Raw genomic sequence first — 27,677 nt, forward strand, 5'->3', positions numbered from 1 at the left:
TGTACAAAAAAGTGAAAATATACAAGATTACAAAAATTTATCTTCACTCTAACATAAACCTAACACTCGGCTCCCTCCCCCCCCCCCAAAACATAGAACTACATACACCTCTTAGGATGAACATACTCCTAGTAGAAATAGCCCTGATGCTCGCCAGGTAATGGACTTTGGTCGTCAGTATGACCCTCAAAATAGTCATCGCTCGACTGCTTTACGACTGCCTCTCTGGCTGCAGGCTCTGAAGTAAAAAAAATTATGAAGTAAAGGGTGAGTAACAATGGTTACCCAGTAAGTCCACGAACAACCCCTACTAATAACCTCACCTAACATGTAGGAATAAACATACTAAAATATTTTAACAGATGCGAGGTGTTACAAAATAAAATACGATTAACTGATACATATAGCCAGGGATGAGCAACTAAACAGTTTAAAAGTCCACATACATCCATTATCAATATTCACTATACATTTCCATTTTTATACAAATAATTTGACAACATTGAAATGACAAGCATGTTTTGCAATTTATAGTTCGAAATATAACAACAGATACATATTACATGATGGTGGAGTAGTGGAATTAGAGAGTTGGGATTCACGACTGGATCGCTCCTAGTCGGGACATGATGTTACAATATAAATCTGACTTTAGTTCCTGATTTTGTTGTTAGTCGCTGCTCTTACCACACTGGTGGTCATTTATTTGGCTCAAGCGGGCCGTTTGACATAACCGTAAGCAATAGGTCTCTTTTCGATGTGTCAGAACGTTCAACTACTCTAGATTGTTAGTAATCACTGACTAATCATCTTCGTCTATGCCTATCAAGCGTGCATGTGATTCCCAAAATAAACACTTCATTCGTATACAACCACCTCTACAATACACGTTCACTAGTAAAGATAGAAGAAAATTGACCCGGATTCTAATTGTGACTTCACTCTCATATGCGTTCCACACCACGTATGAGCTTGGTGATCCCTACCGTACATCTTAGGATAGTACATCACTTTGGATGATATGACGTATTATCCCATCAAGCATTCACAGACTCTTTAACAACTCACAAAATAGCTACGTATATATATATATATATATATATATATATATATATATATATATCATATTTCAAAAAAAAATTAATAATACAAGGTTGAGAATGGATATCCAGTTCCTACCATGCAACTGTGGCCCCCCGGCCTAAAATAAATAACAATACTCGAAGCCTCTGCGCTAATAGAATTGAAATAAACATATAACTATTAATTATCCCTAGATATCCTTTCACCAACCAACACACAATATACAATGTAAAATGCAGACATCACCCCTCGGTGTGATTATGACATTTTACCGATTCATCCATTTCCTATTATGCTGTATTTTCACTTCTCGAATTTTCAAATCAAATCTTTCTTTTTTAAGCTTTCAAATTCACTTGGATCAGTCGATTGAAAAACTATTAAATTTTTGTTAAAACGGGATCCCAATAAGTACGCGAAGGCATATTGCCAAAATTGGAAAAGCCGGTGAAAATTTGATTAAGTGTCGGAAACTCAATTTTTCAAAGTTCTCGAAATTGAAATGAATTTTTGTACTTGAAAGCCTTTAACATGAGATTTGACATTATGTAATTTTTATTTCATAATTCACAAAAATGCAAAAGATATTCGCTTTTGAAAATCGGACGAAAACGTCGCATTTACATTTTATTTTTTAAACCAAAAATCGGATTTTGGTCCTTTGAGTTTTGGATTTTAAAATCATTCCCATTATTCCGAAAGAGGACATTTTCTTAAATATTTTTAATGAAATAAAGGGTGGAAATACACCTACAAGTGATAGGGAGTTCAAGGTTAAAATATGGAGTAGTTTCGAAAAAAAAAGTTTGAGCACGGTGGCACCGTAACTATTCACGGTGGAACTGTTAAAACACTGAAACTCGCAAATTTTTCCATTTTTCGTCTTTTCTTTTGAGTTTTTGACTCGTTTTCGATTCTACTAACCCACCCACGGATCTAATATTTAAATCATGATAAAATACATCAAATACATTAGTTCTAGCATGAATTTGAAGCCATTACAACAATATTCTACAATTTTTAAAACACAAAATAAGTTTCGAAACATCCCTAAATGAAATTTTCTCGAAATCTACAACTACTAATAAAAGTTGAGAGTCCTTTACTTGGTTTGTGGTTGTCAATGGTGATGAACTAATACAAAGGGTCAATGTTCGACGACTCTAAGTTTCAAAATTGGTTGAATTCGGGTACCAACGGCCAAGTTGGTCGTGAAACCCTCGATGAAAGTGTTCTTCTCCTTTTCAATGACGATAAACGACTCTTCCTTGATTTGGATGTGACTCTAACTGGGTATAAACGAACCCACTTGTTGATTTTTGTAAGAAACCAAGAGAAAGAAGAGAAAATAAGGGTCAAATAAGGGGGAGGATGTGGAGCTTGACAATGCCGACGATCCTTCCTTCTTCGTCAACGATCAACACAGGCTTAATCACGAGGGATATTGATGAGAATGGGTCGAAACCCTAGGGTAGAGGTATGACTGATTTGGGTTTTTTAGAAAAGAAAGAAAGAAATGAAATAAAAGAAAGTTATATTTCTTTTAAATAAGGGCTAGGGGCATTTTTGACATTTTCTGCTTGTTTCTATTTTTGATTGAATTTTTTTTATTCTTCCTCTAACAAAAATTTATTATTTTGGATCCCACTCAACACGAAATTTGAGAATTTTATAATCTTTTCATCCGAACTCGATTTCAAACTTGCTTACAGGCTAATGTATATATTTCGACTTTTTTTAATCCAATGGCGGAGTTAATTTTTGTTAAAAATGAACGAAATAAAATTGGGGTATTTTATCATAAATCTTTCGTTTAGAATTTTATTAAAATTCACTATTAGATTCCTTCAAGATACAAGTAAAAAAAAACTTAGGACATTACAAAAACGGTTAATCACACCTTAATATTCTAACATTTATTCATAGGGATTTGTGTTGGGGTTTTGGGGCATGACAACCACTTTGAAGATAAAGGAGCAAGTGGACAAAGATATCATCAAGTTAACGATTGAGCAACTCAACTCGATTAAGAAAGAGTTGGCAAAAAAGAAGTAGAATTCATAATTAAGAATTTACGATTCAAAAGAGTCAAAAAAAGATAGGAAGTTCTTTGAGGAGAGATCTATTGACTTATGAAGCCCATGCTGACTCTGATCTTCCCATTTTACCTTAGATGTCAATGATATTTGCAATATAGTCAAGATATTGTACTTCACAAATAAATCCCCTCGAAGTAGTTTGTTACCCCTTAATTTATTCTTTTTTGGTACGTCAATGATGCTCTTCTTGGCTTCTATTTTACTAGCTTCGCATTCGGCTACATGTGACATGTTACACTTGGGTTTTTTATTTGACAAGTCTTCAATGCAAATGTCTACATTATTTTAAAGGAACACTACTCACTTTTTTTTCCTCTAACATTAACCTACTTCTAATGGTTCTAATTACTATCTTCCTTACCTCATTTTCTTTAATGTCAACCTATTCTTTCTATTTCAAAATCTCGTTCATTCCCTTTCAACTCATTAGATCTCATGCTTTATGATTGTTATTTATCTGTCACTTGCTTATTTTCTTGAAGGGCCAGGATCCCTTGATTACTAAAAATGACTGATGAAAAAACACATGATCCCAACCATTTAAATGCAAAATCCAATGGTTGAGATTTATTCTCGAGATAAGTATCTCTGAGATTTGTGTTACCAAGATACTCATAACTCTCAACCAATTGGATTTTGTCTTTAAAGGGTTGGAATCATGTGTTTTTTTCATGAGTCATTCTTAGGAGTTAACGGATCCCAACCCTTTCTTGAAATGCTCTTAATAAATATGTGTTAACCAACCTCCTAAAAATTGAATATCAACAATTTTGCACGACATTAGGAACCTACAAGCTTCTAGTGGATCTATCAGTTTAATATTTTTATAAAATCTGAAAATCAACTTGAGTTTAGTGTGAGGCCTAAGCTTAACTAACTTAGGCTCGAAAGGGATGAAGGACTAGTTTAAGGTATAACCCACCTCTCCAGGACTAGTACTCTGTTTGGAAAAGTTGTATGTAAAGTTGATGATGCTAAATTAAGTTGTTGAATCTGAAAGAAAGTTGTTATTGTTGTTGTTGAAGCAACTTGCTGAATTGAATATATTATTTGATAATATATTGTCTAATTGTGCTGTTAAGATGTTAAACTGTTTGGTCACCTATTGTCTAAAAATTACGGGATGAAATTAAAAATAATATTTGAAAAATAGATTATTTATGTGATATAAGTACTAATATGTAAACAATAAGTATAAACATGAGATTTAATATTAAAAAATTAAAATTAAAATTTCATTTCATTTTTTTGTACTAATATACTTAATGTCTATTAAATAAACAAAAAATAATAATTAAATAAAATTGTATATCATGTATATATGGCATTATAAATTTGTTAAATAATCTCATCTCGTACAATATTCATATCAGCAACCAATTCATCATCAATTTCATTTGGTGTCGTATTAGATGAGTTTCCTCTATCAATGTCAACATGTTCATCCTCATATTGTGTAAATCAACTATCAATAACTGATTGTTGTTTGATAAAATTATATAAGGTCATGCACACACATACAATACATATCTAAGTCACAAAAAAATACGAAACCATCCATTTCAAAATTGGGAATCGTTTCTTCGGTACATCGAAATAATGCTCAATAACATTTCTACACGAAGAGTGATAATAATTAAACCACTCCTTCATTTTTGACCCATTTTCTCTATGAAAATATGTATATGATACCGTATATTACTATATAGTGGTAGATATCCTCGCATATTTTGGTAACTCGCATCAACCACGTAATATTTTCCTAAGATAATTAGATTTTTTTCAGTAAATTTAAATTATCTTAATAGATATAAAAGATATCAAAAATAAGAAAATAAAATAACGTCTCATTATCAGTAGGAGGATGCGAAAAATTCAAACTTGGATCGCTAAGCGTAGATTGAAAAACTCGCCAATCGTATGTCAAACCTTTCTATTCAACTAAAAAAAAAGTGAACTACATGTCAAATAAACAAATAGCCAAGACATTTTGTGTACATTCGGTCTTTCTTCCTAATTGAAATGGTATTTATTTGTCAAATGATACAATCACAGGTATATGAGTCCTATCAATTACACTTACGCAATCATATTTTATTTAAAAGTAAATATTAAACAATTATTATGTTATTGATTATATTAATTCAAATATTAAATAATTAATTATCTTAAATCATGAAAATTATCGTCAATCTACTAATATTTTTGGTGGTGTGATGCTCAAGTTAGGTGTTTTTATTAAATCATGGGCAAAACTATATAATGCTTGCAACACATAATGAAAATATTGGATTATCATTTCACCAGAATGTTAGAATGTATCCTGATTATTTCTATTCCTAACATTATGTCCAATTGTATATAAAAAAAATTATAATTTTTTCTTCAACTCTCATCATTTTATTTTCATGAAGTAATCCTTTATCTGTCATAAAATAACATAATCTATTAAAGACATACTTATCCATATGAAAATTGTCATAACAAGACACTGGGTTGTCTGAATCAAGTATTTCTTTGACATATGAATCACTATAAAGTAGTGAAGTTCGACATGGTTGTTTCATGCATCGATTCCTTGTACAGTAGTAATGCCACAGTAAAATAAAAAAGAAAATTTTCTTTTTTGTGTTATCATCCATCTGTTATTGCATATATGCAAATTACATGATTATAAATATATAGCAATTCATAATTATCTAATCATATAGAGTTCATACTTACCCATATGAAAATTGTCATAATAAGGCATTGGGTTGTCTAAATCAAATATTTCTTTGACATATGAATCACTATAAAGTAGTGAAGTTCGACATGATTGTTTCATGCATCGATTCCTTGTACAGTAGAAATACCACAGTAAAATAAAAAAGAAAATTTTCTTCTTTGTGTTATCATCCATCTGTTATTGCATATATGCAAATCACATGATTATAAATATATAGCAATTCATAATTATTTAATCATATAAAGTTTAAATGAAAAATAAAAAAATTAAATACAAACATTTCTAACAAATATAACGTAAAAATATTAAGTAAAAAATGTATGTAAAATTTAATAAACTAAAATAGTGCTTCTAACAACTATGGTAGTAAAAAACTAAAAAATAATATCATTCTTCTATTATAGCATTTAATAAAATTTGTAATCATAAATCTATCCTATCCTTAAAAGATTGTCTATCACGAGATCCCATGAGCCTCTTTAAACTTCATTTTAATCCACTCTGATGTAGACATGTGATCAATATCCAGCAATCCAATAAAAATCTTCATGTTAGAAGAATTTTTGAACAATTTGTCAATTAAAAACATTTATACTGCTCCACACCGATCCATATCATAGAAAATACTTAACAGGTTGATGAATGGGATAATAAAAGTGTCTTTCTTTGCGTTCTACGTTATCTCTTATTTTTTTGAAATCTACCTTTATACTGTTAGTCATCACATAAAGCATTCTATGGACTTCAACATCGTCCGTTTTTTATTCCTTTTTCGCATTCGCATTTGTGATAGAATAGGGGTCAAACTCATTCGATCTCTTATGATGTCTTTTAAGTATTTTTTAAATAGATTTTTCAACTAGATCAATTGAAGTATTTAGTGTTGACCCTTTATTCACATCATCAATATCTGTATCCAAATCTTCGAAAGAAACACGATTATCTTGCATTATTGAAGAAGATGTCTCGTTTGGGGTCATGCAATATTTTCCAGTTGTAATGATCCCACTAAACATTTGGTCTACTTCATCTTCGTACTCTAATGTCTTATATTAAAATTAATTGAAATGTTTATTTAACTGATAAAAGATATAAAACATAATCAGAAAAAAAAATTAACTAACTCATTTAACTTCAATTATCATATGAAAATAAAAAAATTACCAAAACATATGACTTCCATTGTTCATCAATTACTTTAAAGAATCTCGTATTTATATCCCATCATAATCCAAATTTCATCATAAGATTCTTCCATGCTTTCCATCTATCCTTCACATAATCCCAGCGATGCTTGTATTGAATTTTGGTGTAAGATTTTTTTGACTTTTCTTCAAATATAGTTATAAAATAATCGTGTCCTTTTGAAGTTAGATCCTCTAATCCTTTTACCATATTTGTGAACTACTTCAACATAACATTCCACCCAGATTTTATGTATTGCTGAATCCTAATATGCTTTTACTAATGGTTGACTATACATTATTTTGATAAAAATTACAAAAGTAAAATTTAAATTAAAAAAAATAAAATTAAGTGAGTAGTACGGAGTACCTTAGTATCAGTGGACTTCTCGCGACGTTGCCACGATCCGAACATTTCATCGGACCATTCAATTGGTAGGAGCAATGGGCGGTGTGTACAAAGGGCAGGGACGTAGTCAACTCAAGTTGATGACTCACGCTTACTAGGAATTCCTCGTTGAAGACCAACAATTGCAATGATCTATCCCCATCATGATGAAATTTTCAAAGATTATCCAGGCCTGTCGGCTAAGGCTATATACTCGTTGAATACATCAGTGTGGCGTGTGTACGGCCCAGAACATCTAAGGGCATCACAAACCTGTTATTGCCTCAAACTTCTATGGCCTAATTATAGAAGTAAAACATACGCACATTTTAAGTCAGATAAATAATCAAAGAACTACAAAGAGGAAGATGCACTAAGTAATAGGTAATCATGTAGTCTTCTCCTTTTACATGACCCATAAATACAAGCTAATCACAACTAGGCATCACAACAAATTTTATTTTATTCCCTATTAGAGTTATTTATAGATTTCCTTGGTCGTGCTTATTTCTGATAATATAAAACCAACAAAATATATAACCTTGGTATTTTAAAGAGGTCACCAAATAAATCAATCAAAATTAGTGTCATAATAATTACTACAACCACAAATTGCCAACTGAATAATGCAACGAGGTAAACAAAATAGAGATTTTCTATATTCATCGATGATTATTCACATTGATATCTTCTCTATTTATAGAATGGTGCAGGCCAATATATCAGGTTCTTTAGCCTTTCCAATATGCAACAGTCCACCATTAATGTGACCTAGTCAAACAGTAAATGGCATTTACATCCATATATTCTAACAACAGAGTTGTTGAATCTGACATTTGGTATCCATCCATATTAAGGCACTTCAGATCTAGAGATTCTATTTCCTCACCAATTTTTGCTAAGAGCATCCCAATTCATAGTGATATTTTTATTCAATGCAGCCACCCGAATGAAGAAAACAACGTATGGACCCCAAATTGCTATAGAAATAAATAAAATTGGGTTTCATTTGATAAGAAATGATAAAGAAAACCTATGTAAGAGAACCCTATCCCACCTACAAGGCTGCAAAAATCTTTCTTGAGGAAATGCAATAGATCGACCTAGATATGGAATCGATCTCCTGGTCATTGATTGCTTTTTTTGAAACCAAAATTGCAGGTCACGTTTGATTCTGACCATGTAATGAATTCAACAATCAACATACTTTTTTTTATCTAACACAACAAACATACTAGGAAGCTGCTCCATGAGAGACACCACATCACACTAAGATTGTTTCTAAAACGAATCATATTTCCTTTCCTAAATAAGAAGACAACTTTCTTATAGAAGGCAGTGAGGACCTTAAGTATATCTTTCCAAACCCCACTATCGAAGAAAGTTCGCATAAACACGCTTCCTCACTTAAAGTCCTTTCCAAACTTTTCTTTAATAACTCTCCTCTACAAGTTGTTTTGATTAATCCAACATGTTACAACCATTTCCCCAACCTCCAAAAGCCAAACCCAAATTGTCTTCCGATAAATAATGTTTTTTCAGTTGACAAGGTAGAACTTTCTTTTATTGTCTTTATCTATAGAAAATCTTAAAACAATGTGTCAAGCTTAATCTCAACCATGTAGGCATATAGAGAACAATGAAAGGAAGAATATCGTAATATTGGCAAAAGTGCTCATGATAAGTTTCATTTTGAATTCTTTGGAAAGATGGTATAGTTTCCATGATAGTACCTTTTGTCCACTCTCCAAAATTGGATCTGAAATGAATTTACTATCATGTGCTGCACTAAATGGAAGCTCAACATAGGAGGACAAAAAATAAGCTACCAAACAAACTAGAAATCCAGTCAAAACATCATACAAGAATGTTTTCATAAAAAAACACCTCACATTCTGATAGTTGGTTTCCAACCCAAATACCACTTCAAATGAAGTTAAAAGGCCTGTCAAAAATCTTAATTGGTCGCCCAAGGTATCAAGAAAAACCAAGGTGTCATCTAGGTATTCCAAAAAAAAGATTGCTTGAGAAAAATTACACTACTTGCGACCCAAATCATTAAAATTCTGATACTGCAGCTATATGCTTTTGAAGTGAAAGCTATGGACGAAACCTTGCTACGCCTAATTTCCAACATAGACAATGGCTGAGATATAACAATGAAATGTTCTTCCAAATCAAATGAAACTACAAAACTATCAAATCCATTGAGAATATGATTATCCTAGTTATTCGGCCAAGTGATAGCATTCTTATCATTATAATGCCCATTAAAAAGTTCAGATCCATGAAATCAATGAAATGTCTTGGTGGGGATATTAAATTGACTATCACGTTCGATGATTTTGTATATATCCCATGTTACATAGATTAAAAAATTGCGGACTATCTTAAGCTAAAGAGTAAGGAATTTCAAAGCATAGCTCTACTAAATCGAGAATTTCAAGCAATTACTCTTACCAATTTGTAGTAAGGGAAATCCACAAACATATAGACCAGTTAAACTGAATCACAAAAAAAACAATTGAAACAATGTTGAAATCAATAGATAACAAAGACAACCCTAAACTAAACATGATCAACACATAAGGTACAATTGTCCATAAACAATAAAACATGAATCAGAGTGCTAAAAAACGAAGGAAAAAAAATGAGTAAAGATTGAAAGCACCCTCGATCCGCGGGGTGCGCGGATCCGCTTTTGACCCTTGAGGTTTGGGAGTCGCCACCTAGTTATTGTGGTCTAGGAACCAAACTGACCCTACAATGGATAAAAAAGAACTAGTCTACTATAGAAATCTGAATCCGGAGATCATGTTACGGGGTTGGAAGGTGTTAGGCACCAACCCCGCCCGACCAATGCCGGTCTCTACTTATACCAAATATAACTACATCGCTAATGATAAAACCTAGATTTAAAAAATAATAAAAAAACCTTACCTTCGATCTGCAAAAGTACTATTCCCTCAGATCTGAAAAACAGTTCCTTGTACCGTACTCCTTGCTTTGCTTTGTCTCCGGATCTGATTTCTGATCTCCGAGGCAAGGTGTCTCTTCTTGGATCTGGATGCTTCGAATTTGTGGTGGATTTTTGGGGTGTTTTTTGAAATTTTTGGGGTGTTTTTTTTTAGGCTAAAATCGGAGTAGGGGTGTTAGGGAAGGAGTTGGGATTCCAAAATTAGGGTTTTGGAGGGGTCGTGGGGGCTTCTTCACCTACTACTTTTCCTAGGATTTTTTCTTTGATACGAAAATAGGGTGTGGAGGCTCCTATTTATAAAGTTTTTAGAAGCATTAGGGTTTGATTAGGGTTTCTTTTAGGGTTTCAATTAGGGTTTTGACTTAGTCTTTAGGATTTTAGGGTTTTGACTTTAGTCTTATGAGATTGACTTGATTAGTTTTATATTAGGGTTTGGATTTGGGTTTTTGACCTTAGTCTTATGAGATTAACTTGATTAGTTTAGATTAGGGTTTGATTTAGGATTTTGACCTTAGTCTTATGAGATTGACTCGATTAGTACCTTGACTTCAGTCTTGCTTGATTGACTTTTATTTTGCCTTCAGTCTCACTTGATTGACTTTAATACCTTGACTTCAGTCTTGCTTGATTTACTTTTAATTTTTGGAGAACCCCTTCTATTATATCTTTAATTCTTTGGACCCCCAAATGGAGGGGTCCTTAAAGAAATATCCCACGAACCCTCAACAATTTTGCCTGAGAGTCCAATTAATCGAATTTTTAGGTTCAACTTTTTAATTAATTTCATTAATGTTTCACTTTATTTTTAATGTGTTATTATTTATTTCGAATTTTTTAATTATGAAATTGTGAATTTACCGTTTTGCCCTCGGAGAGGATTTTTTACGTTTTACGAGTCGTTTTTCAATGTTCTAAGGATGTTTTGGAATCAGTTTTTCGTAAGGAATTCAATGAGAATGTTGGTTTTTGTCATTTATGAAGTTTTTTGTATGAAATGATCGTGAACTTTATGAGGGGTATTTTCGTAATTTTATCAAATTTTGTGAAAATTGGCGAAGTGGTTTACTTGGTTTCGATTTGTTGTTTTATGTGTTTGAGCGGATTTTCCTAAGCGTAATATAGGCTCTAAGGTTGTTTTGAGGTTAGGGGTATTTTGGTAATTTAATCATTTTTAGTGATTTTTATCGTGAAGCTTCTTTTTGATTTGCAAGATGATGATTTTTATGTTTCTAGGGTCGTATTTTCCTAACGTAGCGTGGTTTCTAAGTTTTGTCAGTTCGAGATACCTCATCCGGATTTCTGAAACATATCTGGTAACAAAATAAAGTATTGGAATAGACATCCATCATTGGGAACCTTTGCGATCGGGTTGACGACTTGATTAATCAGGCGGATGCAAAAATGGGGTGTCTACAGATGCCCCTCTTTGGCAGAGGGTTGAAGCAAACTAGATAGGAAATCTATCTTGGTAGATTAGTGCGATATCCGAATGCCAAAGCTAGTGACAGTTCATTTTGCAGCCTGATTTAACAATTCGTCGGGGTATTCGGATCATTGAGCATAAAACTCTCCTCGAAAAAAAAATGTCAGGTCCTTGAGCGCGAGCTCTCACTAGCAGTGTCAGATCCTTGAATTTTAAAAAAAAATCTCCTTGACTGATATAACAACTGTGCAAGTGTGTGGGCTCAAAATCTGAGATAGATTTCAAAGAGTTTTGAGTTGGAAATGAGTCAAATCTGAGCATGAAGTAAATATAAACTGAGCATAATTCCAAGAAAACCCTTGGCGGTATCTGAGCATAGTTCCGAGAAAGCCCTCGGTGGCATCTGAGCATAGTTCCGAGAAAACCCTCGGCGGCATCTGAGCATAATTCCAAGAAAACCCTTGGCGGCGTCTGAGCATAGTTCCGAGAAAACCCTCGGCGGCATCTGAGCATAATTCCAAGAAAACCCTTGGCGGCATCTGAGCATAATTCCAAGAAAACCCTAGGCGGTATCTGAGCATAATTCCAAGAAAACCCTTGGCGGTATCTGAGCATAGTTCCGAGAAAACCCTCGGCGGCATCTGAGCATAATTCTAAGAAAACCCTTGGCGGTATCTGAGCATAATTCCAAGAAAACCCTTGGCGGTATCTGAGCATAGTTCCGAGAAAACCCTTGGCGGTATCTGAGCATAGTTCCGAGAAAACCCTCGGCGGCATCTGAGCATAATTCCAAGAAAACCCTTAGCGGTATCTGAGCATAATTCCAAGAAAACCCTTGGCGGTATCTGAGCATAGTTCCGAGAAAACCCTCGGCGGCATCTGAGCATAATTCCAAGAAAACCCTTGGCGGTATCTGAGCATAGTTTCGAGAAAACCCTCGGCGGCATCTGAGCAAAATCCAAGATAACCCTTGGCGGAGACTGAGCAAAATCCAAGATAACCCTTGGCGGAAACTGAGCAAAATCCAAGATAACGCTTGCGGAGACTGACTGAGTAAAACTACTGAGAACAAAGAGATAAATCTGGGAGAGAAACGATTGAAAATGAGTCTGGAGAAGAGTGTTTGAATCTGGGAATGAATAAATTTGAGACATAATGGATGTCCTATCTCCTATGTGAGATTCAGAATGCATTTGTTTGAACCTCAAGATTTTAAAAAAGTTTTGTAATTTAAAATCTGAGTTTGAAACTCAAGAGTTTTTTGAAAAACTGCTATAAAGAGGTAACCTTAAGTTTGGAATTCTCATTTTAGGATTAACATTGCTCAAAATAAAATGTCCTTAGTTTGACAATAAACATGGCATTGAAAATAATTGAACACATCATAAAGAGATGCCCCTGGTATAAGGAGGAAATTACATATCTAGATGAAAAAGAAAAATGCCCCTGGTATGAAGATTTGAAATATTTGATTACCACAAGCGTAATAAAGATTCAACTTTTAATTTTGATTAATTTTATTAAAGATTTGAGTCAGGCTCAAGAGAACAAAATATTTCCTTTTGAGACTCATCATAGAATTCACCATTCTCTCCATTGGTTTACTTGGGGAAGTAAGATTTTTCAGATCGATCGTAGACAAGATACTTGTGGGTTCTGAATCTATGCCTGGTTTAAGCTGAGTATTGAACTTGATTATTCGGATTTCTGACGTTTCGGCTCGAACTGCTCTCAGCTTGGGATTTCTTCTTTTTTTTTATTGCTCTAATTTTTGCCTAGATCGCCTTTTCCAGGTTTTCAATCTATCGAGCTTGCTCTAACTTTTGCCTAGATCGCCTTTTCAGGTTTTCAATCTAGCGAGCTTTTCTTTTTTTTCTTGGCTCTGATTGTTGCCAAAGTTGTCCTTTCAGATTTTCAACTTTGCGAGCTTGCCTTAATTTTTGCCTGAGTCGCCCTTTTCGGGTTTTCACTTAGCAGGCTTCATCATTTTTTTTTATCTTTTTTTCTTTTCCTCTGACGTTCTAGAATCACTGTCTGATCATGTTCTACTACCCTCCTTGACTTTTTCACACGGTACTTAGGAGGACTTTTATAGGTAGGCTTGGGACTAGGCATAAAATGAAAGGGATTTTGAGGCTCAAAAACCCAAATGCCCCTTGTGTGGCATTTCATTTAAACTTTTTCTTGAATTTTCTTCCCCATTTTGGATGATATTTTTTTGCATTTTTTTTTTAGATTTTTTCTTCATCAGGGAATCTATTTTTTATTTTGATGTGGTCGGGCTTGAAGTAACTTCTCAGGTTGCCTACGTACCCCAAATTTTTGGGATCAGACCAAAACGTAATTCAGATTTTTCCCTCCCCTAGGTTAGGTGATCAGGCTAAGAAATAAAAGCACAATTTTTTCTCTTTTTGAGCAGGCTGCAAAGGGTTTGAGAAATGAGATAAAGAATTAGGTAATAGGAAAATTGATTCGGCCAAAAATGGCCTCCTAAATGTAGTACCGTTTGATTTGGTCAAGGTTGGTTGGTTCTGGTAACTCGATTCCATCATGATCTTGGAGCCTGATAGCTTTTCCTGGTAGTATCTCCTTGATGATGTACGGACCTCCCCAATTTGGTTTGAATTTCCCTCTAGGGTCAAAGATAGGTGCCCGATTCTCTTTGAGTACTAAATCCCCGACTTGTAAGTGACGAACCTTGATCTTTTTATCAAATGCACGGGCAACTCTTCTTTGATAAGCTTGAACGTGATACAAAGCTCTCAGTCGTTTTTCTTCAATCAAATGCAATTCTTCATACCGCTGGCGAACCCAATCTGTTTTCTGACAATTGGCTTTCCAACAAGACCCTCAGAGATGGAATTTCCATTTCAACTGGCAAGACTGCTTCCATGCCATACACTAAGGAGTAGGGAGTAGCTCCAGTAGAGGATCGAATTGAAGTTCGATATGCCCATAGTGCAAATGGTAATTTTTCAGACCAATCTCGATGTGATTGACACATTTTCCTAATGATAGTCTTAAGATTCTTATTAGCTGCTTCGACTGCTCCATTAGTCTGAGGGCGGTAAGGAGATGATTTGTGGTGTGAGAGATTTGAACTTTGAACACAAAGTAATAACCTCAGCTTTGAAATGTGACCCGTTATCAGAAATCAGTTCTGAAGGTACCCCGTATCGGCTGATGATGTTCGTTTGGATAAATTTTGCAACTCGAGACGCAGTGAGAACAGCATAAGAGGGCTTTCGACCCACTTAGTAAAATAATCGATAGCAACCAAAATGTATTCATGCCCATTTGATGCTTTAGGCGATATTTTACCGATAATGTCGATTCCCCAAACTGAGAATGGCCATGGTGAAGTCAGACCAACTAATCGAGAAGGTGGCACATGTATGAGATTTGCATGTATTTGGCATTTGTGGCAGGTCTTGACCATGTGATGACAATCTGTTTCCATCGTAGGCCAGTAGTACCCTTGTCTCATAATTTTCTTAGCTAACATTTTCCCACTCATGTGAGGGCCGCATTCTCCTGAATGTAGTTCAACCATTATCTGTTCAGCTTGATCTTCATCGACGCATGACAAATGAATCCCATCATAAGACCTTTTGTACAAACTTCCTGCGCACAAGATGAATTGGGATGCTAATCTTAAAAGGGTTTGCCGTTCCTTCCTCGATGCTTCTTCTGGAAATTCTTGTTTTTCCAACACCTTTGTAATATCTGTGTACCACGGCTTTCCATCGGGTAGTCGAGTAGCAATATTGATCTGACAACAATATGCAGGTTTGTCTTTGACTTCAACAGTAATCGGCCTCAATTCCATGCCAGGGGGTAAATGGATCATTGAAGATAGAGTGGCTAACGAGTCAGCAAATCTATTATCTTCCCTTGACACGTGTTGGAACAGAATAGCTTCAAACTTACCCACTAAGTTTAACAAATATTCATGATAAGGCTTCAGCTTTTCGTCCCTAGTCTTCCATTCTTCCAATGACTGGTGTATGACCAAGGCTGAATCCCCAAAAACTTCGATTTCTGTAATGCCCAGATTCAAAGCAGCTTCAAGTCCAGCGATGCATGCCTCATATTCGGCTGTGTTATTGGTATTAGAGAAGGCTAACTTAATAGCGATCGGAATGTGGCATCGTCTGAGAAAATAGGACTGCCCCTATTCCATACCCATTCTGATTGGCGGCTCCATCAAAATACAATTGCCATGTTTGGTTCTGAGGCTCTTCTTCAACATGCAAGATGTTCTCATCTGGGAACTGATCAACGGGCCTTATTCCTTCTGCTACGGGGTGATCTGCCAAGTATTCTGCTACAGCTCTCCCCTTGATAGATTTCTGCGTAACGTGCGTGATGTCAAACTCTGATAATAACAATAACCATCGTGCAGTTCTCCCTGTTAGTGCCGGTTTCTCGAAAAGATACTTGAGAGGATCCATCCGAGATAACAAGATAATTGAGTGAGATAGCATATAGTGTCGGAGTCTCTGAGTAGCCCATACTAGCGCCAAGCAAGTTTTTTCCAGGGCTGAATACTTTCGTTCATACTCTAACATCTTTTTACTGATGTAGTAGATAGCCCTTTCTTTGCGAGTATCTTTGTCATACTGTGCCAGCATGCATCCCATAGCTTCTTCTGTGACTGACAGATAAAGAAGAAGTGGTTCACCCGGTGTGGTGGAACCAAAATAGGTGGGTTCAAGAGATACTCCTTGACTTGGTCAAAGGCCTTTTGACATTGCTCATCCAAACTGTTGGTTCATTCTTCTTGAGAAGCTTGAAAATAGGTTCGCAGACGTTGGTGAGTTGAGCAATAAATCTGCTGACATACTGGATTCTGCCTAAAAAACCTCGAATTTGCTTTTCGGTTTCTGGCGGTGGCATCTCTTGGATAGCTTTAATCTTCACAGGGTCTACTTCGATCCCTCTTTGACTGACCACAAATCCCAACAATTTTCCAGAAGTTACTCCAAACACACATTTCTGCGGGTTGAGACGGAGTTTGTACTTTTGAATCCTTGTGAGAAATTTTTCTAACGCAGCAACATGCCCCAGTCGTTCTTTGGACTTGACTATCATATCGTCTACATAGACTTCGACTTCTTGTGTATCATGTCATGTAGTAATGTCGTGGCTGCTCTTTGATAGGTGGCTCCGGCATTCTTCAAACCAAAAGGCATAACCTTGTAGCAAAAGGTTCCCCACTGTGATAAATGACGTCTTTTGCATATCTCGAGGATCCATTTTTATCTGATTGTACCCCGAAAAACCATCCATGAAGGACAATAAAGCGTGCCCTGCTGTACTATCTACTAGAACGTCTATGTGTGGTAAAGGGAAACTATCCTTTGGGCTTGCTTTGTTTAGATCTCTAAAGTCCACACACATCCTGACTTTTCCATCCTTCTTCGGCATCGGGACGACATTGGCAATCCACTCAGGGTATTCTACTACTTCCAAGAATCCAGCGTTAATCTGCTTCGTAACTTCTTCTTTTATTTTCAGAGTCCATTCCGGCTTCATACGTCGAAGTTTCTGTTTAATGGGTCGAGCATCTGGATATAACGAAATTCGATGTTGAACAATGTCTGTGCTTATTCCCGGCATATCCTCATAAGACCACGCGAACACGTCTTTGAACTTTCTGAGCAACTCTACTATCCCTTTGCGTTCATCAGGGGATAATGTGATCCCAATCCAAATCTCTTGAGGAATTTCTTTTGTTCCGAGATTGATAATCTCTACTTCCTCCATTGGAGGTTGAGCCCGACGTTCATTTTCTTGTTCAAGTAATTTGATTATTTCAGGGGGAGGTTCTTCATCAGAAGATTCTCCCTCCGAAGTCAGATTATTAGTTAAATTATTATTGCCAACTTGACAGACTCACTTAACTTAGCAGCGATAGTGGGACTTACTTGACTCAACAGAAAGCAAATGACTCATCTGGCAACACTCAGACTGAACAGGACTAAGGGGACTGACAGACCCAGTCTTGACATGCAATACAGGACTAATTACATGATAGCTAGAGAGATACCCTACAGCAGGTTTGATTGCAGATTGAGGATTTGAGATCCCTTTCTCAGTTGACAACACCAAGACACTGTGATCTTCAATGAATAACTGGTCGATGTTGAGGGAGTCGATGTTGAACTGCCCAGTCTTCAATTTCCTTCTCTTCAGCTTCTGTGCTTGCTTCCTCTTCAGGCCAATCCATACCAAAGAAGATCTCAAATCCCGGCAAACGAGTACCTGTGATATGGTCAATGAATGGCTCGGGGAACCCACAGTAACGGAAATCTTCTCCTTCCTTCACAAAATAGCCATTAAGGGTCTTACGATAAGGCTTCATCTTGATGAGATCCATGGTTCGTCTTTGCCTTTTCGCCATTGCCTTGTCTCGCTTTGTCTTCCAGTACTGGGCCCAATCTTCATTAGTAGGCTTATATCCTAGCCCAAATGTGCCAATGGCCTCTTTAATCACTGGTGCCTCTTTAATACCTTGCTGCTTGCGGCCTAAGCCCATACCAGGGAAAAATCTCATTTTCTTGAATATATTGGCCATGTTGCAGTTAGAAGTATTTTCCATTGGAAAATATTCTTTCATGGCTTGATCCCATTGGACTGAGCATATTTTCTCGAACTCGAACCCACTGAGCTCTACTCCCTGTTGTTCTGGCTGAATCTCAAGCAGCGGCTCATCCTTAGCTTCAGTACTATTTATGATCCCTACAATTTCAGCATCTCCATGGAGAGTGATCACTAGCCCATCTCTGATAAACTTGACCTTCTGGTGCAGCGTGGAAGGTATAGCTTTGATTTGGTGTAGCCACGGTCTTCCTAATAACAGATTAAAGGAGGACTGGATGTCTATGACTTGAAATTCTACCAGAAATTCAGCTATGCCCGTGGACAATCGAAGGTGCAGAATTCCCAGTACGTCCCTTTTAGTGTTATCATAGGCCCTAACCCCTGATTAGTGGGCTTGAGATCTTCAGTTTTAACCCAAGGCAAGTGGCGGTCTTCAAAGGGCAAACATTCAATGCACTCCCATTATCGATCAATACCAGAGGTACTCTCATCCCGTTACAGTCAACTGTGATGTGCAATGGCTTAGTGTGGTTTGCTCCTTCCTTTGGGAGATCGGAGTCCGAGAATGACAAGATATTTTCCACATAGGTCGCCCCTACTATGTTGGCTAGCTGATCTGGAGAAGTGTCAAGGGAGACTTGGGCTGTACTTAATGCTTTGAGAACAGCCTCCCTATGGGCAGTGGAAGCCATAAGTAATCCCCAAACCGAGATATTGGCTCCTGATTTCTTCAATTGCTTAATCACGGAGTTATCTTCTTCAATGTTTTCTTTGATAGGATCTTCTCTTTCTTTTCTTGCCAAGGTTGCCGGATTATCAACACAAAGTTCTTGTGGCTTAAAAACTCTTCCCCCTCGAGTCATATGTCTAACTTCATCACAGGAGAGAGGATAAGGTTCATCTTCTTCAGTCAGCACGTATGGATCTTCATCTGTTAAAGGTACCGGGCTTTTTAAGTTCATCTGGGCCAACAGGTAACTGGTGAATGTGGGGCTACTGTATCGAGGCGGGGACAAACAATACGTATCATCTGAGGTTAAATCGAATGGTTCGTAATTTGTGGTGAAAACCTCATCAGTGAAGGCTATCCCGGCAAGGGGGTAACTAGGTGGTTTGACTTGAATGGGATGGATGAGAGAGATAGGATCGAATGGTAATGGTGTATGGGACACCATGTTCAAAGTTGGTGGAGGTTGATAGGTAGGCAGTGGATTAGTGGTGACATTCGGTGGGCTAGGGATTGTGACCTTCTTGTTGTCAATCAGGTTTTGAATGGCATGACGTAGGGTAATACATCGATCTGTGTGATGGCCAGGATTTTGATGGAACTCGCAGAACAAGTTAGAATTGTGTCCAGCTGGCAAGGGATTAGGTAGAGGTCGGGGTTGGATAGGGGTAAGAAGCCTTTTTTCACCAATTTGTGAAAAGCTACAGTGAGGCTCATCCCTAAATTGGTAAATTGACGCGGAGTTCGAGGTTGACTTGGGTGAGCCTGGTTATTAGTTCGGACTGGGGGTTGAGCTGGGGTAGCTGATGTGTTGGCTATGTAGACATGGTTGGTGCTAGGTTTAGAAACATAGGGTTTCTTAAGCTTGTTATCTGAAGAGTTAGAAGAATCCCTGAGGCAAATGCATCCTCGAGTTGGCTTCCAGCTTGTAACAATGACTCGAAAGTAGGGAGATATTGGGCCACTAAGTGTTGAGCATATCCTTGCGAGAGGTTCTTTAGGATAATCGCTACTTGTTCTTTCTCTGACGGTCTATCCCACATTTGGGCAGCCTTGGCCCTCCAACGACCAATGAAATCAGTAAATGTCTCTCCATTTCTCTGCTTAGTCGCCTCCAAATCTCTTCTTGAAGTCTCAATCTCGGTACTGTACTTATATTGATGCCAGAAAGCCTTTGACATATTCTCCCATGTGCCCACAGTAACTGGATCTTGAGACATTAGCCAGCGTAGTGCTGACCCTGATAAAGTCCTCTGAAACAACAACGTCATATGTTCGTCACTGAGCCCCATAGTGCGCATGTTAGTAACATATACCTTAAGATGTGTTTTTGCGCACCCTATACCACTAAACTTGTCCATTTCTGGCATCACGAACTTCTCGGGCAGATGGATTCTAGGGATGCGGTTCAGAGCCTCAATACCTGCTGCAATTTCATCGATGCCTTTTATACTTTTCATAGCCGACTCTAACTGAGACATTCTGTTAGCTAACATCGGATTTTCATTGACATATTCTTCATCTCCATCGAGTTCGAAGACTTCATGTGGACGTCTCTCTTCTACTTTCTTTCCTTTTGGATCATTTAAGGGATTGCCTGTTGATTCCGAGGTCTGTTCTAGCACTTCTACTTTACCCTTTATACTGGTGATATCATTGGCAAAGGCTGCCAAGATCTTACGGATCTCTGTCAGTTCAGATTCTGAAGCCATCTCTGCTTGTTGACTTGGTACTGTAGCTCGTTCTAACCGACTGGACTTACGACTCCAACTAGGAGGTGGACGCTTGAGTTTGGGCGCAATGATAATCCTATATGACCCCATCAAAGGTAAATTTAGTCAATTTCAGTATTACCCTCTTGATAACATTTTAAGGAATCATTTCATTGAGGTTTGTGCACCAATCCATTAATTAATCCATTCACATAATGAACATTCAAAGAAGAAATCAATATTCATTTGAAAGAAAAATAGCTTTATTGAAAATAATTGACAAATAAATGTTCTCATTAAAAACATATTTCAACAAATTTGACTTGAACTATTTTTACATGGACGCTTGGCTTTGTCTTGACGGTCATCAGGATTGCTGTCAGGCTTGACCCTCTTGGCTCTAACAACTGGCTCTTTGAATTCTGCTGGTCCATCTGGATACCCTAAGGTGCGCTTGTTCCAAGCTTTCTCAATGAGGTGTACTAACTTTTCAGTCAGAGGCTCGGGGGAAAGAAAGCTTTGTGCTGAGGTAAGGATAACTCTATAGGTACATCGTACTGCTTGGGATTAGATTAGGATGGTAGAAAGATGTTTCTTCTAAACCAATCAGACGGACATAGTATGATCCTTTGGTTCCTAGAACAGGGGGATCAGTCATCCACCAAGGGCACCTAAAACCAATATGACGGGCAAGGCGAGAGTCTAACCATTTGCTCCAAGCTTTGACTGAGTTGTGACGCACTAATAGGTTTCTCTTGGAAAAGTGTTCTGGCCCATATTCGAGGTTTGAGGGAACCTCTACGATTTAAGACGGTCACAAAGCCACATATAGAGTAAGTAGGGGCTTCCTTTGAAGCTTTCCCGCTCACCATTTTTTATGGCATCTAAACCTGAGAAAGTTTCAGCTAGGATGAGAGGTACTGGGTTGGCTTTCCTTGAGAGTTGTGAGGCTATATCTATGAAGGACTCAGGGATAGTTTGGCCATCACTATTGGAAGTCAGCATGTATTGGGCTAGGATTCCTAGGCACAATCGATAATCTCTAGTAGCTCGCCAGGCTTCGGGTTTTACATTGATAGGGTGACTGCGAGAGCGATACGGGCCCAGTAGGGGTACTAAGTTCAATCTCCCGTCATTGACTAAGACTTTGGCTTCTTCCTTGGAAATGTTTAGTCCTGTGGCGAGTTCACCAGAATATCCGGTCTTCAATGAGGGCCTGACTAGAGGTCCTGAAGTGGATATCCTCATGATGCCGCAATAATCCTCGTGAGTGGGGCACAAATGCATATACCCCATATGGAATATATGAAGGTGGGGATTCCATCGCTTAGCCATAGCATGTAGGAGATTCCAGTCTATTTCAAACTCATGGAAGTAAAGAGCACTCCTCAACATAATTTCCAAAATTGATCTTCTCTACAGGGTGCATCCCTACAACGGTCGTTTTGACTAACTGTTCGATTGGATTGTCGCCTGCGACTAGCATCCTGGTTTGACACAAAAGGGTATTTTAGTACTTTTCCAAGGTCCATGTAAAAATATCAATTTTTTATTTTCTTTTGGAAATCTTATTCTTATGGAAAATATTTTCTGGAAAATATTTTTTTCTGAAAAACATTTCTGGAAAATATTTTTTCTGGAAAACATTTTGGAAAATATTTTTTTCTGGAAAAATTTTCTTCTAAAGAACACTTCTTTTTGGAAAAAATTTTTTCTGGAAACATTTCTTCTAAAAACACTTCTTTTGGAAAAATCTTTTTTGAAAAGATTTTCTTTCTATAAATTATTTGAAAATTTGATTTCCATTTTCAATTTAAATGACTCGGCCCACCATGATTGTTAGATCGGGATGGACTGAGTCATTATTGTAAAAGAATGGATTCTTTATTGGGTCGGTGCACCCATTTTAATTTTCAAAAACATTATTTGATCCTTGAGGACAATCATACACTCTGATCTACACCATTCACATACATTCATCAATCAACAAGTTCCAATCAACAAACAACCCGGGAACACCCACAATAAGTTCGAGTCGTGACCTATTGGGAAGGTTTCTAGACTCTAAGCTTACTACGTGCAATGCATTTTTATCTGGCCACCCTTGCCCAAGCACACCTATATACCTTTCGATACGTGGTGACTTGGTTTGATATACCATATAGGTGATAATCTAAAACCTCAATTCACTTCTCTGAAGCCAAAACAGCCCGTTTGATCTCCAGTTGAGAGGTGGCGCACAATGCTGAGCAAGGGCCCACTTAAATACCTCTCGTCTAGAATAGACGTAGTCTATCCCCCTCGTACAGTAGGGTACAGCGGGGCAAGATCTGCTTAGGCACCGGTTTTGACCAAGAAGTGCAATTGATATACTTAGATTACTTTTTATACCTACGGGTACGAGTCAAGAGTTGTAGCTTTCATAAATGGTTTGGCATCCCACGAGGGGACCGACCACGTACTAGTACTACGTTGGCAATCGGGACATGTGACTGTGTGGCTTACAATAGGTCAAAGGCTCAGGTCGCTCCAGCCTGGGTGCATCAACATACTTCTCAGAATCACCTGATCAGATGGTATTGATGCCCCCAGTTTGATATACCCTAAGGTACGTGACTGGAGTTGTGGGTTTCATGAATGACGTCGCATCTCCAAAGAGACCGAGCCACGCACTAGTGCCACGTTGGCTAAATGGGACGTGTAAGTGAGTAAAGCGGTAAACGTGCATGTGGTGTGTGCAAAACAGGGTGGGGTGTGCCCGGGGCCTTTTCAAACAAATGGGCCCATGGGCCTGATCATACCATCATACATCGGATTATGTGAACATTCAATCAAGATCGACATCATTCAAATCATATGAATATTTAATCAAGATTAACATCATTCTAATCACATGAGCATTTAATCACGATCAACATTATGATCAATATCAAACGTGTATTTCAAGCAAGATTATGGCATGTTAGAAGGGTGATTAACATGAACTAATGATATGGTCCGATTTAAGATCTAAACATACACATCACCTTCCTACATCGATCATAGTAAATTAATCAATGGCATATGATAATCCATTAAATCCAATCATTGCAATAGGCGCAATTTTTACAATTTATATAGTCTAATCAAGGGTCATTTTGGGTGACACTAACCAAATTGATATTTCTGAGGATATTGGATTAAGAACAAAATGAAATCGTTGGGATGATGATTTTTACGCGAATTGAAAGAGAGGAAAGAAAAAAAAAAAACATTAAAAAAAACAATCGATTTTTACTTTTATAAACAAACTAAAAAACACATTTTTTTTTTATTTTTTTTTAAACTATTAAAAATACAGCAAGTAAAAATAGTAGAAAAAAAAAACTAAATTAAATAAAAAATGGAAAAAAAAAATGAAATAAGAGCAATTTGGTAGGTTATTATAACAACTAATCATTATAATTAAAAGGGGTGTGCCCTTAGTAAATAAAATAAAATTTTTACTTAATTTTCACATCATCTTCTCCAACAGATTTCAGCCATGTCCGCCAAGTTTTTTTTTTGTTTAAAATATAGAAGACAATCTTGTTTTTTGATACAATCGGTTGAGATCAGTCCAACGATCATTGATCTCATGTGATTTCGAATCTGAATTACCAAGAAATGACGTTTAAAAATCTGCCATTAGTTCAATGATCACTGATCTCATGTGATCTCAAATCTGAATTTCAGAAAAATAACATTAAAAAAACTGCCATTAATCATTCGTTAAAATTCAATATTGGAATGGACATTGTATCCACAGACTCCATGAGTCGCAATTTCAACCGAGTGATTTAATGACCACGAGGTTTTTCTCGTTGGAAATTTGACTGAAACTCGAAATACCGAAAAAATCTTGATTAATTCGAAACTCAAAACAGATTTTTCAAGAAGAGATCATCACGAACAATCCGATCCTACTCTAAAATTTCTCCACCAATCAGAAACTTCAATGGTTCTTTGATAATCAAAGAGAGAAAATAAAATCTGATGAACTCAACGGCCTTGGGTTGGTTACCGATTCCAAGCGTTCAAAGAATGAAACACTCATTCTCTTTGAAGAGGTACGATCATAATCCGATTAACGTGACAGATTCAAAACGATTTGCTTTGAGAGATCAAACTGATCGTTATATTTTTTTTAGAACAATCGGTCTCTGTTGGAGACGTTAGGATCCATTGGCAGAGAAGAAGAGAAAATGATTTAAAAAAAGATGTATTTATTAAAACTCGATTTTCTCTTGGGACACACCATCTATTAATGAAAACGAAAATTGGTCTCTAGGTTACAGAACCTTCAAAACGCCTCTTTTTTTTATTTTTCCACTCTTTTTCCTTTTCCTTTTGCTGTCAATGGACAGCATGGCTTGCAAAAAGTTTAAAAAAAAAAAAAATTAATAAAATAAAAATAAAAATAAAAAACAGAAATAAATAATAGAACAACAAATCAAGCACACGTTAAAGCTTTTTTTTTTTTTTTTTTTAAATGAATTTAACCCATGCATAAAATTATTGTCCAATTATCAACATCCCGTCCTCAATAAAATCATCCATATCAAAATATTGCATTAGTTACAATCACCTAGATGCCCTTGATTAACTCATAAGAACAATATGCCGAAGCCAAATACCTTCAATCAAAAATGGCATGCTCAATAAATCGGATGAAACAAAAATAACAAAAAGAGAATAAAAATAAAATAAAACAATCTAGATTATTTTAGCGATACTCCCATACTTTGGGGTTTTTCAAGTTTGATCCTCAACGTCCCCAGTGGAGTCGCCACTGAAAGCGCCCTCGATCCGCGGGGTGCGCGGATCCGCTTTTGACCCTTGAGGTTTGGGAGTCGCCACCTAGTTATTGTGGTCTAGGAACCAAACTGACCCTACAATGGATAAAAAAGAACTAATCTACTATAGAAATCTGAATCCGGGGATCATGTTACGGGGTTGGAAGGTGTTAGGCACCAACCCCGCCCGGCCAATGCCGGTCTCTACTTATCCCAAATAGATCTACATTCGCTAATGATAAAACCTAGATTTAAAAAATATAAAAAAACCTTACCTTCGATCTGCAAAAGTACTATTCCCTCAGATCTGAAAAACAATTCCTTGTACCGTACTCCTTGCTTCGCTTTGTCTCCGGATCTGATTTCCTGATCTCCGAGGCAAGGTGTCTCTCTTTTGGATCTGGATGCTTGAATTTGTGGTGGATTTTGGGGGTGTTTTTGAGAGGTTTTTGGGTGTTTTTTAGGCTAAAATCGGAGTAGGGGTGTTAGGGAAGGAGTTGGGGCTCCAAAATTAGGGTTTTGGGGGGTTGTGGGGGCTTCTTCCCTACCTACTTTTCCTAGGGTTTTTTTTGATACGAAAATAGGGTGTGGAGGCTCCTATTTATAAAGTTTTTAGAAGCATTAGGGTTTGATTAGGGTTTCTTTTAGGGTTTCAATTAGGGTTTTGACTTAGTCTTTAGGGTTTAGGGTTTTGACTTTAGTCTTATGAGATTGACTTGATTAGTTTTAGATTAGGGTTTGGATTTAGGGTTTTGACCTTAGTCTTATGAGATTGACTTGATTAGTTTAGATTAGGGTTTTGATTTAGGGTTTTGACCTTAGTCTTATGAGATTGACTCGATTAGTACCTTGACTTCAGTCTTGCTTGATTGACTTTTATTTGACTGACTTCAGTCTCACTTGATTGACTTTAATACCTTGACTTCAGTCTTGCTTGATTTACTTTTAATTTTTGGAGAACCCCCTTCTATTATATCTTTAATTCTTTGGACCCCCAAATGGAGGGGTCCTTAAAGAAATATCCCACGAACCCTCAACAATTTTGCCTGAGAGTCCAATTAATCGATTTTTTAGGTTCAACTTTTTAAATTAATTTCATTAATGTTTCACTTTAATTATTTAATGTTTTATTTATTAATTTCGAATTTTTTAATTATGAAAATTGTGAAATTACCGTTTTGCCCTCGGAGAGGATTTTTTACGTTTTAAGTCGTTTTTTCAATGTTCCAGGATGTTTTGGAATCAGTTTTTCGTAAGGAATTCAATGGGAATGTTGGTTTTTGTCATTTATGAAGTTTTTTGTATGAAATGATCGTGAACTTTATGAGGGGTATTTTCGTAATTTTGTCAAATTTTGTGAAAATTGGCGAAGTGGTTTACTTGGTTTCGATTTGTTGTTTTATGTGTTTGAGACGGATTTTCCTAAGCGTAATGTAGGCTCTAAGGTTGTTTTGAGGTTAGGGGTATTTTGGTAATTTAATCATTTTTAGTGATTTTTATCGTGAAGCTTCTTTTTGATTTGCAAAATGATGATTTCTATGTTTCTGGGGTCGTATTTTCCTAGCGTAGCGTGGTTTTCTAAGTTTTTGTCAGTTCGAGATACCTCATCCGGATTTCTGAAACATATCTGGTAACAAAATAAAGCATTGGAATAGACATCCATCATTGGGAACCTTTGCGATTGGGTTGACGACTTGATTAATCAGGCGGATGCAAAAATGGGGTGTCTACAAAGATTAGATTACTACCTCCAAGTTTTTCAGATTAGTGATGATGAAGCCGAAGAATCGATTAGATAAAGAAAATGTGCAAATAGAAACTTGAAGTGAAATTTAATCTTGATAAAGCTGAAAACAAAAGAAAAAAACTCTTCCAAGATAATCTATCGATCAACAACCAATAGAGTAAGAAAGAAAGTGAAGTAAAATTACGTTAA

General features: G+C 36.6%; 1 long non-coding RNA gene across 1 annotated transcript; it reads right to left on the reverse strand.

Annotated features, from left to right (window-relative positions):
* Positions 1-27,637, reverse strand: LOC147400296 (uncharacterized). The gene is made up of 3 exons (XR_015178989.1): positions 27,490-27,637; positions 7,465-7,781; positions 1-238 (listed from the first exon to the last, which is right to left on the reverse strand). It is a non-coding gene; the product is annotated as an uncharacterized LOC147400296 (long non-coding RNA).
* Between the last annotated feature and the right edge of the window lie 40 nt (positions 27,638-27,677).

The sequence above is a fragment of the Akebia trifoliata genome, chromosome 6 (assembly GCF_017979445.1).
Source record: "Akebia trifoliata isolate Shusen 1 chromosome 6, ASM1797944v1, whole genome shotgun sequence".
NCBI lineage: Eukaryota > Viridiplantae > Streptophyta > Magnoliopsida > Ranunculales > Lardizabalaceae > Akebia > Akebia trifoliata.